Here is a 14,627-nt window from a genome sequence, read left to right on the forward strand (position 1 = left end):
ACAGGCTGAATGCATCACACGGCCACGGCCACCCCAGCTCCGCAAAGGCAAAAACTTGCAATATGTCACATGATGCAATTGCGTTTGACACCCATGGTATAGGGTTTCTTGCCTAAGCAGGGGGTTGGACTAGAAGACCTCCAAGATCCCTTCCAATTCTGTTATTCTGTTCTATGCTCTGCTATTCTATTCTATGCCATTTTATTCATTTGATTTCTGTGTGTCACTATAAAAGTTTAGTTAAGTATCTATGTTCATAGAAAGAAGATACAATCTGTCCCAAATGCTGATATTTCTTTTGCACATGAAACAAAGTTTCTCATACACCTAATAAACATTAGGAAAATGAGACAAGTTTATCTACCTTTGTTGAATGTTTGGCTTGACAGGAGTGTGCTAGACTATACAATCCCTGATTCAATTGCATTTCTGCACGGGTTTTTTATTTCTCTAATATTACTCCAGGAGTAATTATTCAATTAAATTGCTTAAGTACTTTAGATTAAACATTGATTGACATTGGTATTCTACTGCACCTACAAGGTAATCAGGTAAAAACTCAACTGAGTTTTTTCTCACATTTTCTGTGTGATATTGTTTCTGGCAATTTTTAAGGGCCCTGCTATAAGGCTTATGTCATTAAGTTTAAGAAGAAAGTAGGATATATTTCTACTGTCATTAAAAACCCTGTAAGCATTTGATTCAACCTTATATTTGCCTGGCATTCTCCTAGACATATTCATTTGTCTACCTATAGGAAGTGGCTGGGTGTGACATCTTTATGTGTGCTATTGGATAAATACCGTTGTTATTTTATATAAAGGGAAAATAGTACAAATGATATAAGAACAGGGGAATTAGTTTGCTAAAAGTTGTTTCTCAGAATTCTGATAGGAAGGGTATGAGAGGCGAGTGAAAGCAGGGAAGTAAAATTTTGGGTCAGATAAGGGATGTGCTGACCATATGAAAAAAAGTATATAAGTATTTTAATTGTGTGTCTGTCAGAAAATTCACTATAACTTTAATAGAACTTAATTTGGGAATGTTTTGCATGAACATGGAGTTGGTTGGTTGCTGAATATAAAAAGAATGGAATATGATACAAGTGAAGTATGCAGGAAGGTAAATATAATACTTAGTGAATAGCTCAGTACTGAACAGAGAATAATACAGTGTATGGATTGTGATGGCCTCTTGGTTTAGTTTATTTATGGATAAATGTACCAGGAATGCTTGCAGTAATGTTAATTTGGGACATGAATATATATATGCTTTTTGTCCAGATGATGTATAAAATATATATCTTTAAGCAGATAATACCATGGCTGAGAATCTGAATGATTTTCAGTGAATATGACATTGAGAATTAGAAACAGAAAATTAATGTATCAAAAGCGTCTCATATTTGATAAATATGGTTGATAGTATAGAGTCTTTTGTAAGGAATAACTGTTAACAGTGCAAATGACTATGTATAAGTGATTTGTAAGAGATGTTGGGAGTGAATCACAAAACAACAAATGCATGAAGAAACATCAATAAAATAGGACACTTACTGAATGAAATTGATAAGCTCATCAAAAAAGGTAAGTTGAAAGAAGCAATTGATAAGTGAATTAAGTTTATGGGTCTAGAGAAAACAAAAATGATTTGTAAGCATGGAAATGTATGACAGGTGTTGGTTATAGCTATATTTCTTCCTTGTCATATATCTTTATTCCTTAAACTCATTTTCTGTGCTTCACATAATAATGTTGGTTATTTTGAAAGGGAACAGAATAATAGGTATATTGAAGTTAGAGACGTGAGAGATAAAGACATTTTTTACAAAATGATACTGTCCTTAAAACAAAAATTATGTCCCAAGAAGAGCAAAGAGAATGGCAACATTGCATCAAAATTTCATGAAATATCTAAACTGATTGTGCCATCAAGTTGGCTTCATTTATTTGCATATATTATCTAGAATTCTCTTACCAACCTGATAAATAACTAGTAATAAATAAAAAGCTACAACATAGGGATGGAAAATATTTGCCCTCATACTTTGTTAGCTTAAAACCAACTTCCAGGGTAGTTAATGGGTCAATCATCAGTAACTGGATGTAAACATGTTTGGAATAAATACATGTCTATAATCAACAAAATATAAAATATAAAATAATCATAATTAAAATGTAATAAAAAATAAAACCTTGAAGGGCAGACTTGGAGCAGTGAGTCTTGTTCTGCCATCAGTTTTCTATTTTTCTAGATCAATTCCAGTCAACATGAATTTGCCAGAGCAAATGCAGAATGTAATGTAGAAACGTGCCCATAGTTGCTCAGTCTCTTCTTTAGAGTTTACAGGAACTAAACACATAGGCACCTCCCTTACATCAATTTTATCAATGCCTTTCAGTATTGTCTGTTCCAGCACTCCCTAGCCTTTCAAATATAATACATATCAGTTCCCATAATTTTCTGCCAGGCTAGAATTAGGATACAATCCAGTACATGTATAAGTCAATAGACTGAGGAAAGCTGATGTGGTTCGCTGGCAGGTGGCAGCGGAATCGGACAGTGGAGAAGAACGGACCAGTCAGGGAGCCTGGAGAGGACTCAGATGAGAGTCCTGCGTTTGATGCAGAGATGGGACCAGGACCATCTGGGAGTGGGGTACTACCTGTGGAGCCTCTGGAGTCTGGCAGCAACGACACAGAGGGACAAGGGGAGCCTGTTCCCAGTGCATGTGTGCAGAACTGCTAGAAGGTGAGAGCAGCTGAAACAAAAAGGGGCAACTTGGGAGTAAGGCTGGGAGGTGATTGCCCCTCCCATCAGGTATAAAGGACCGGCAAAGATGATGAAACCTTTGCAGGAAGCAAAGTACATTCAGTTCAGATTCATTCTTGAAGGTCTTTGTACTTTACGGTTTGTTTCTTTTTTTTCTAGTTCATTTGATACTTCTGCTATTGGTAGCACTTCACAGAAAAGAAAGGAGGGTGCTTATCTCAAGGGACTGAGATTAATTCTGGCTGGGAATGAAAAAAATTCCTGGCGTTGCAATAAAATAAGTCTTGTTTTTAAACTAAGCGTCTGCATGGTTACAGTCTAGGAAGCCTTGGTCAGAACAGCTGGCGTATCTCAACTGTCAGAAACTTATCAAGGTCTCAATGGAGCACTTCCCTTTACCTGCTGCTTGATTTCTTTCATGGAAGCTTATGGAGATAAAACAATGGTCCTTGAAGCATATCTTCACTCTGGGATTATTGTCTCTCCCCAGTCAGTTTAATCGCTCTGGTTATCTAACGACCTAGATATCATGAAGTGCCCTTGTATATTATAGCATCAGGGTTTATTTTAGCAATCTGTATTCTGAACTTTTGATATCACTGATTTCAGTGGAAGTGTAACTTTTCTGGCTAGTCTATGCTGAACTTGGGTGATGATTCCAGAAGAGGAATTTTCCAAGGGAGGCTTCAAAAAAGTTTCCAAGAATGAACAATGGTTTTTCTGCAATTGGGAAATAAAGTAGAAGAGAGAAATAAGCTGTTGAATCTCTTTTTTGACTATATTTTTGGGGGTGGGTAGGAGGGAGGTACAATTTGTAGAGGACAAGATTGTGACAGACAAAACAAAATGTTTATTATTTATTAATCTCTTTCCCAGAGCTTAAATTTTTATCAGGCCTCAATCCTATGAAATTAAAAATTCATAATAAATACCTCTGAGCATGTGCAAAATACTTGGAATGTTTCCCACAAGCTATGGAAATTCAGATTCTAATATAGCTTTCCTTAACACTCTTGATGTAAAAAATATCTTGAAAATCAGGATTAGGATTCTGATAGTAGCTTCCTTTTCATCCCAAAACAAGGCAGAATTCTGAATAGAAGATGAGATGAAGTTTGTGCTCGCATCAAGGCAAATATTGCATGTGATAAATGCTAAAAGAAACTAAACCCTGACACCAAGTTCCTCCACGGATATAACATTGTGTGTAAGTCAGGAATGTTGTCCCACCAGCCAGGCAAGACCTTCTTACAAGGCAAGCTATGCAAGTCTGAGTGTTATTTACAGGCTCTATTTTAGATCCTTGAAGAAAGGAACTGAGCTGGCAATGTAGTCTGATGCATCTTATTCTTTTCAATACAGATGAATTTGAAATAACAGCTTCACAGTTACAGTCATGCTTCTATGTTCTCCTCTGATCCATCAATTGCATAATATTTTGTTTATTTTCAATTCAAAGCTAAGACAGTAGATTGTCCTTTCTTCAAGGTATACCTTCCTTATTTCAAGGTTATTGAATGATGTAAAGAAGCACAGGATATGTCAGCAATAGCTCCCCTGGCCAACAGTCCGAGGAGGCCTATTAATTTCTTATGACAATCTTACCCACTATGGTAAAATGCATGATATTTCTGTTTAAATTATTTCTAGCCATCCTTCTTTAAAAATTAATGTTGGGTGAGTATGAAGGAGAAATAAATGAACTTTTTTTGTGCCATGTATTCCTAAATTTTTATCAATGTAGAAATAGCTACAAGTGATACCAACTCAGGGGTCCTTTTTGTCCATTCATAAATAAAGCATTGTTTTCTTATCTATGCCAAAGTCATGTCTCTTGTTTTTTTAAAAAAAAACAGTAGAATAGAACAATAGTAGTGCACAAGGGCATGCACATATCTGCCATTCTTTAAACTTCTTTTACCAGGATCACATGGTTGTTACATGTATGATCCTGGGAAAAGACAAGCTGCTTTAAAGAGTTGTTAACTGCTTCTGTTAATACTCCTTCAGGTTCCAAAGTACTTTTCCATATTATTTTCAAAGCAGTATTTTTTTTATTTGCTTTGGAAACAAACATTTGGTGTAAATAAGGTGCTGGCTTAGAAACCAGAGACTGAGTTCTAATCTCTCTTTAGACATGAAAGCCTGGCTGAGGTGGCTTTGGGCCAATTACTCACACTCTGCCCAATCTACCTCACAGGGTTGTTGTAGGGAAAATAGGAGAAAGGAATATGTTGACCACCTTTGTTATTAATATAATAAATGCAGGATAAAAATAAATACATGATCTCAAATTTTAAGGCTTGACTTGCATTTAAAACACTGACAAACAATCTTAAATGTATAATTGCTATCCAGAAGAATTTCAGGAGAGCAATACTGGATCAAACCAATATCTTTCTCATTAGTTAGCAATTTTTAAATTATAGTTTGATGGCTGCTGTTCACTTTGATATTTAAAATAAAGTACAATTACTTTACTCTTCAGTTTTTTCTAAAGCTAGATTAAATCTGTTGCCATCTAATAAATTGTACAATAGATTTCAAAATATTCACATCTCTCAAAAATGTCTATGTAATGGTACTGACCTTAAATTTTGGTCATATTGCATTATGAATTTTTGTAGGTTAATTATGTGACCTATTTTAAAATTAGGACCAGGAAGAAATATTGCCAAATATATTAACATTTTTCACCCGGATAAAAATCCAAATAACAGTACTGACAGCCATATTTTTAACTATTAATTTTTGTATATAATAGTTTCAAAAAGTTTGTGACAAATACTGTTTTCATTTTTATTTATTATATTATTAAACAATATATATCACATTGGCATGCAAACACAGCAGATTCTTGCTCCATTCCCATAGTCACCTTATGGACTCAACCTATAAGCATGGGAAAGCTATTCCCAAAAGATTCTGATGACAGTATTAGAAATAATCAGCCCATAAATACCTACCAGGCCCTATGTATTATAAAGCTAGCATGTTATGATCAATAGCTTCTGCAAGATCAACAAAACCCTATCTCACTGGCAATAAATTGCCTTTATGGCTGCGAAATATGATTTGGGAGATGAGTAGTCTGGGCTTTGCAGCTACAGATAACAAGGACTTGGCTTTCCCGGAAAAGGCTCAGCACATTGGCAGAATTGGCTTTCTTTCTTCTAAATCCTGTTAATTGCTTTTGTCCTTGATCACAAACCTTTCTACATGAGGTGAGTCTAAATGAGTCACCATTTTTCACTTTATTCAAGCTTCCCAGAATTAGAACAAAATGAAGACAGGGATGAGACCACCCTTGCATAACATTTTGATCGTGTTGGAAGGATGGCTCATATATTTGTCTTGTCTCAAATGAACTTTTCATGAAGTGTTGCCAGAAATAGCCCATAGGGCATTGTAGGCAGACTGTAAAACATTTCATCTGCAATTGCAGGAAATACATATTTTAGTCAGGGAAACTCAGCCCTCCCCACATAAAGAGGCTTTCCTTTATCTAAGGCCTGTCTTGCTTTCCAATACACTTCCTTTTTGTTGCCAGGCAACCATATTCTATGTGGTGAGTGAAAGTTGTGTAACCTCTCCACTTCTGCTTTTGTTAGAAGAATATGCACCTTGGCCAAAAATGATTTCTACCTCTCTTTCTGTAGCAAACGTACTGGAACATAACAAACCCAGGAATACTTTTTTTTTAAACAACTGCTCAATAGAAATTGGTGACTGTCAGAAGATTTCTCAGTTGCTTAGTGGCCATGTTTCATGCCCTTCTGTCAGTCCAAAAGGACATGTGTTTTTCCTAGAATTTGTGAAATTTGTGAAATTAGAATGTTTAAACATCATATCAGTGTGCTTCAGCTCTGTTAATTTTGTGCTTGTAGAGGATATCTTCCCCTTAGTATTAGATGATTGTCATGAAGGAGCAAGTGAATTTTTTTAAAGAATATGTGGAAGTTCTGTGATGGAGAAGAAATTACTTCATATTAAGATTGTGTTTGTAGAACATGCTGGATTAAACTCACAAAAACAAGCACACTCCATCTTTTTAGCTCACATCGTCCATAGATTTTAACCAATGTTTTGATTTACCATATCATTTGAATGTAATTAAAAATTGCTACCATTTGGAGTTTCCAGAAGTGGAGGGCCATGTATCATAAATATAGAGTACATCTCAATTTCCAGGAACCCAGGATGGTAGTCATTTGGCTTAGACAACAAGATAGCTTTAATCACATACCCATTACTCAAGTTTTTAATGCAACATTACTAAAACTGCATTCTAGGATGATAAACTGATATATGATAGCAAAGTACATTAGGAAAATGAAAAACCCAGTTGTTGCAGCCTTAATCATTAAGAATTGAAAAGAAGGGAGACTACCTTGACAAAGATATGCAGAAGTTGTTGATTAGGCAAAAGGTGCTTGAAGCCTTTTAAAGCCCAAAACAATCAGATAATATAATATTCAAAAGCAGATGAGCTATCTCACCAAAGGTGTAAGAGGAGGAAGTATACCATAATCTGAGATTCCAACATTATGCTATTATAGCCAATCTCAGTGTAAAAGTAATTTTAATCTATAGTGTTGATTTCCTACTGTATTCTGTCTAATGGGACTGACACAAATCAGCCTAGTAGATCTGTAGTGGATTATATGATCTTACAGTGAAGCCTATAATGTGCAAAAGCTGCAGACAGTGTGTGGTGTCATTTAATTGGGATTATATAGTGGTTGTGTGCTGCATATTGACACAACAGTAGAAAATATATCCATTGTGTCTAAGAGGGCAATTAAGTATGACGCTGAAATATAGTGCACCATTGCCAAGCTAGCAGTTCTTTTTTTCTATGGAGATCTTAATTGAAATGACAAATGGCATGCAGCTATTTATTATTGTCCTTATATTATGCTCACTTAAAATTTACTATGCTCTGAAAAAGGAACTATGTTGAAAGACTATTTTGTACAAAAGGATATTACAGTGATGTTGCTTCTTGTGTATGCTGGGGAGAGGGACATGATAACCACATCTCCAGTTCAGCTGTTGTGGTTGACTTCCTCTGGATGTTGTGGAGACATCTTCAGCATAACTTCTTTTGATAAACAGGTTGATGCCAGGCACAAGAGAAAAATAGCTGGCATTTTTGCAGTTTTTAAAATAATTCTTTCCATTTGCCTTCTCCTTCCTGGAACAAAGACCATAGAATACTCAATATGAGCACAGAGTTAATTCCAAACCCAGTAGATTTTATTTAAAAAAATTTCAACAGCACATTTCCTATAATATTGTTTCAGACGTATTGTATCCCTTGGGAATAAGTGTGTCCCTGTAAAAAGATTTTTTTTTCAAACACATTGGACTTAGAATAAAACTTTTTCAGCATCTAGATTATCTTATTTTCTGTATGAAACTGGTGGTATCTCATTTTCAGGGTTGTCTCTTTAATCAGTTTAGAGCAAATTAAAATTTTGAATAGATGCCAATTACCAATGGAAAGGATTTTTCTCTTTAATGGTTAGTAATCAATACTGAAAATAATAACTGTGAACAGTGGAATGCGGTATACAATAAATAATTCTATACTGTCTATCCAATTCAGGATTTTAAAAGCTCTTGTGGGCAATGATGGATTATTTTTGTTTCCAGTTTGAATTACATTTCTTTATATATGTGACAAAACTAGTCCATTAGATTACTGACAACTGATTAGATCCCACATTGTTCCTGGCTATTAAATTACAAATGTGGGGAGGTAGCATATTTGTTATGTGCGGATCGAGTGGCCTATTAGACAGCTTGGTAGTTCATATTTTTATTAGCTCACTAACCAATTCCTTTTGGTCATTTTGGGATGGGATTTTCCTTCTTTGAATCTCCCTCCACTCTCTTTTTCCTCTGAATGCTTCTTTAACTGGCATTGTTTTAATATTTTATTTTGTGCTGCATGAATCACAAACATTTACACAAATAAGGCCTAGGTTTAGACATTTATTTTAAGCCAATTGATTTCTAATTTTTGCTATTTTACTGTGCTTGTTAGATGCCAACCCTGGTCATCAGGGTAACTTACTGAAAAATTTTTAAATATAAAAGCTCTATCTCAAAAACTAACACTTCTCTCAGGAGCTTCTTAAAAACCCTTAGCAGTTATTTTTCATTGATGAATGCTTCCTGAAGTTTGTAAATATTTCTTGAAACAGTGTACTTTAGATCAAGTTCCCTATGGTAATGAAATAGTACTGGATTTCCTGCAACTGGAGGACATCAATCAAATAACATACCTGATCTATATTGTACATGGGAATTCCAAATTCTGTCTAACAGCCAACTTAATTCAATTTGTCTGCCTTTTAATCTACTTGCAAACTGTTTCTAACTCTAAATTATGGCTAGGTTCATACATTGTTACAATCAAGCTTTTTCTAACCCTGTGCCCTTCAGATATATTGGGACCCTGGATTCTATAAATCCCAGCCATTCTACTACAATATATGAATATATGATATAGTTTTAAGTTTATGGCTGGGTGCAGTCATAAAGACCACCCAGCTAAATCTGTTTTATTTCTTCAAGAGCTGCCTCAAAGTCCAGATGTCATAATTTAACGACATGATTCTGTGTGGGAAATACACAGAAAAAGAATGGAATTAACATCTTTTTTTAAAAAAAACATAATGTAAGCTCCCTGCAAAAATACTCAAAAGGAAAAAAAATCCTGGCCTTAACCACTGTAGAATGTTGCAGCCCTGTAGAATGTTGTGTGAACTGTCAATTGCAGTTTTGATGACTCATCTCAAATATCACAACAAACTCTAGATGTGGCCCAAATGGTGTAGAAAGAACAAGGACAGTAAAAGAAAAGGGACAGAATACTTGAACATCCTGCATCATCCCAAGGGCCAAACTGAGGTTTGATCAGGATCTCTGAGCAGTGGGATGTTATGATATCCAAAGCATATCATAGCAAAGACTAGCAAAGACAATTTGCCTGCTTATTTACAAAGCTGCTCTGCAGCCCAGCAGTTTAAAAAGGAATTGCTGTAAATAGACGATCAGTTTATAACATATATATAGAGAGAAAATACATATGTAGATTTTTGAGTTCTCCAGAATTCTTCCCCAGGTGTCAAGACAAACAAAAATTAGATATTTGCACTGAGAGAATATATATTCATGAGAATTATACAAATATTAGAAATATTGTTTCTAGAACTGTTTCCTCACAATGGCTGCATTCATAGATCTTACTAGGGAAGATCTTACTAGTCACACTGTTTTAGCATGAGGTATGACCAAAGGGTCAGTCTTGTGACTACTGCAGCTCTGGAATAGGGGACCGTCTTTCTCACCAATGTCAGCAAGCCACCCCGGGGCAGATTTCCCTCCCCCGCCATTGGTCTTACCTTCCAGTTCCACCTCATGTGGCTCTACTCAAGGTAAGGTTTGTGCTTGGCTGAAGGGTGGGGGCCAGCAGGTAGACAGGCCATGTGGGTGGTGCAGCCTTGTGTTCCCATGCAGCCTGGATTAATTGCTTTGGGGGGAGTGTTTTGGGGGGGACATTTCTCTGAGGACCACCAACATTTTCTTGCAAACCACAAGTGGTCCCCGGCCTGCCGGTTGGCGACCACTGCTCTAAAGTCTTTCCAGTATCTCTAGCTGGTGACTTCAGGTGAGCAAATTCATGGAATAGTCTCCACCAACTTTTTTATGGCTGAATGGAAAGTCCTTAAAGACCTAATAAAGCCCAAGACCGAAAGTCTCCCAAGCCTGTTTAAGTTTATAAGCTACTTAAATAATTAAGGCAACAGTCCCCAAACTCTTCAGCTCATTAACTCCTTCATGGGATTTCAGATTGTTCATCAACCCCAAACATTTATTATATAAAAACAAGATAAATAAATACTACCATAATAGTATTACAAATAATAACATCAATTCTTTGGATGGTCCCATCAATTCTTGGAAGTCAATAGTCATATTGGAGAACCCTGAATTAAGAAAGGTGAAACAATATTATTTCTTAAAGAGATTGCAAAACTGAAAAAGAAAATCTTATGAGAAAATAAATGTTTATATTTTCAACAGAAAAGAGTCCAGAATGCATAAAAACAAATTGTGGCATATATTATTTTTGTACCTTTCAATCGACTTAACCAAGATTCCCGGCATTTATTTATTAAATTTATTTGCTTTTTATCTTGCTGTGGAGCTACTCTAGATGGCTTAGAACAAAAATTAGTAATAATACAATAAGCCAGAATTGAGAAGACAGTGACAGATAACAAGTGCCTCCTCTGCAAAGAAGCTGAAGGAACAGTGGGCCACCTGGTTCGCTACTGAAGCAATTGGAGCACCACTTGAACACCATCGGCATTGACAAATTCACCCCCAGTCAATTGCAAAAGGCAGCTTTACTTTGAACAGTTTATATCCTGAGACAATATCTGAAACACCATCAAACATCCACATCCACCTATCCCAGGTCCTGGGAAGGACTCAATAGGTGGACAAAAATACCAAATCCGGTCAGAACATTTGGCTGAATATGTGGCGATCCATTATTATATACATAATAATTTGAACCATAAGAGGTTTATAGACAATCAGGCATCGCAAATCCTCTGGACTAGACTGAGCAAACTAATGGATATTTCTGCATGGAGGAAAACAGATCAAGTAATTTATTTGGCATCTTCTCAGCTTATAGCCAACTGATTATACACATTAACTATTATGACTTTGGTGTGTTCAATGAAGTCTGTGGATATTTGCAGATGGATGTATCAAATTGTGCTAAAAACTTCTCTCTATAAATTTCTATCCTATGCCATAATCTTTAATTGCGTTAGTAAATATGTGATGTGTAATCAAGGCTTTTATCTGAAAAGTATGTAAGAATGACAGAAATTCTCTGAAGTATAAGTATTCCTTCAAAAATCCTTTTATTGAGGCAAAGATCAAGACATGACTATGTGCTTATACTCATATAACCCAGCAAAATTGGTTGATTTTAATCTGTGGTTAGCTTTTTTTCTCAATTCAGTCTACTATGGAAATCATATCAATATAATTAATATATGGTTCACTAAAACCAGCTATATTGTTTTATTAAAACATGTAAACACTATCCAAACTTAATATACTGTATGAAGCAGCCAGTAAAAGGCTTGGAGCGTGGGGTGGGGGATTTGAGATTTTCTTCCAACAGGCAAGGTCACAATACAAAAACGAACAGGGTTTCAATCATATTGTTGTGGTCTCCATCTTAGCTTTTTAACTCCCTTCTTCCCTGTGGACACACCTGCAGTATTGCAGGCACAGTTGTCAGCTCAACTCATTGTACTCTGGAGAGGCACCATTGCTCTGAAAGAATATTGACTTCCTTGTAGATTATCCACGTTTCAATCTCAGGTGAAAAATCTCTTAGGGGATGGCAAGTAGACAATACTTGAAGCAAATCTCTACATATGCTTGCCTCTCTCCCATTTTATTTAGTTCCTTGTTGTTTTTACACACCAATTCACCGAATTATATTAGGAGGTAGCAAAGGATTACTCATCTTTAGCAGAAGGTGTGTTTACGCTGAATATATCTGAAGTTTAAAACCTGTTTCACAAAAAACACAAAACAGCTAATTAGGCACTCTGATGTTCATGAACTTTGAAAGTGCCATTTAAAGGAAAAAAGAAGTGGACCCATTTAATAGTTTTATATATTGAATGTTGTATACTTTATTAAACAAATACTTTTCTGAACAGAGATAATCTATGATTAATCTAATTTTTACTTCAAGATAAAACATAAAATGCAAAGAAGAAAATTATATTAATTTTATGGAATAAAATAATTAAAAGATTAATACAATACTATAACAATAGAACACTAAAACATCTCTATAAAAATCTTAATTATTGGAACTATAGACTAAATAGAGGCCTCTAAATGCCATAAAAATGTAAAAAAGGCAGTCTACATATACACCTTATAAAGTTATAGAGTATTACTTCATTCTGCTTAGTGTCATCTGTAAGTTAAAATTCAGTAATGTTTAATGTTATACTTCAAGTATGCAGATGCAGGTTCAGGAAAATTTAAACTTTTGAATCATTTGATAATTTTTGAATTCTGGCCTTGATTACATTAGTTCAGATACTTTGCTCTTTTGCAGCCAAAATAAAATCTTCAAATTTCTCTTTTTAATGTTTAATTAAAAATTAACACATATATTAAACATATAATTAACACATATAGATTGGGTGAAACCAGGCTTAATAACAGTAACTATGAGAGGGATCTTGGAGTCTTAGTGGACAACCAGCTAAATATGAGCCAGCAAAGTGCAGCAGCAGCCAAAAAAGCTAATGCAACCCTAAATTGCATTAACAGAGGGATACAATCAAGATCAAGGGAGGTACTAATACCACTCTATAAAGCCTTAGTAAGACCACACCTAGAGAACTGCATCCAGTTTTGGTCATCACACTATAAAAAAGATAGAGACTCTAAAGAGTGCAGAGAAGAACAGCCAGGATGATTAAGGGACTGGAAACTAAAACATATGACGAATGGTTACAGGAACTGGGCTTGGCTAGTCTATAGTGAAGAGAAGGACCAGGGGAGACATGACAGCAGTGTTCCTATATTTGAGGGGCTGCCACAGAGAGGAAGGGGTCAAGCTATTTTCCAAGGCATCCAAAGGACAGACAAGGAATAATGGATGGAAACTGAAGAAGGAGAGATTTAACCTGGAAATAAGGAGAAATTTTCTGACAGTGAGAACAATCAACCAGTGGAACACTTTGCCCTCAGAAATTGTGGGAGCTTCATCACTGGAGACCTTCAAGAAGAGATTGGACTGCCATTTGTCAGAAATGGTGTAGGGTCTCCTGCTTGGGTGGGGGATTGGACTAGATGACCTACAAGGTCCCTTCCAACTCTGTTAAGTTTATCTATATTTCAGTTGTAAACTATTGTAATCTTTAATCTTTATCTCCCAGTTTGTAGAAATTGACCATGTCATAATTTTCTTTGCCAGCATTCATGTTTTTATTAAATCATTTTGATGTTTATTTTTGGTTTCCTGTACATTTACATTGTACAATGTACAATGAACATTACAGGTACATTAAGTAATCAATTTTTTAATTGCATCAGTGCTTGTTCTTTGCTATATTTTATGTAATCAGGCAATGCACACTTTTCTCCTTTGACAGTTGGACCTACAGTGAATTTCTGCCTTCGTTTCTGTGAGGTTGGTATAATCTATCAGTGTTGGTACAGGGATGTAATACATACTGAATAGTCATCAGTTTTCTTGTTTTTTGGCCCAAACTGTCCAGTTCATCTCGTGTTCAGTTAATCATTGCAGCAGGTATGGCCCAGTTGTTGGTGGCATTGATGATGTTTCTGCTGTTCAGTTTTGTCTTCAGCACTTTTCTCATTCTTTGGATGTATTGTTTACTATTTTTTTAACTTGTCCATGCTTGATATTATCCAACTGTATCCTGTTGGTTCCTGATGATTTGGTCATTTGGCATTTCAATCCCATTACAGTTTGATGATTTTATCCTGCTTTATTGCTACTGTAGCACCCTTCACTAGGACAAATTCCTTTGCTATATTTGTTCTAAAACCCTTACAGTATTTTTCAGTGACTGAATTTTGATGTCTGGTTTTCCATAAGACTTCAGATCATCTATACAAAGTAACTGTAAGATTTTATTAGCATTTTTGCTGTTTGATAGCCAATATTTATTAATTGATTGATTTGATTTGTATAGTATATTGTAGCTGTTCATCTTCCAAATATGACCTAGGTGATTTGTTATTTGAAAGACTAATAT

The sequence above is a fragment of the Pseudonaja textilis genome, chromosome 1 (assembly GCF_049901715.1).
Source record: "Pseudonaja textilis isolate UNSWEBS1 chromosome 1, rPseTex1.2, whole genome shotgun sequence".
In the NCBI taxonomy this organism is placed as follows: domain Eukaryota; kingdom Metazoa; phylum Chordata; class Lepidosauria; order Squamata; family Elapidae; genus Pseudonaja; species Pseudonaja textilis.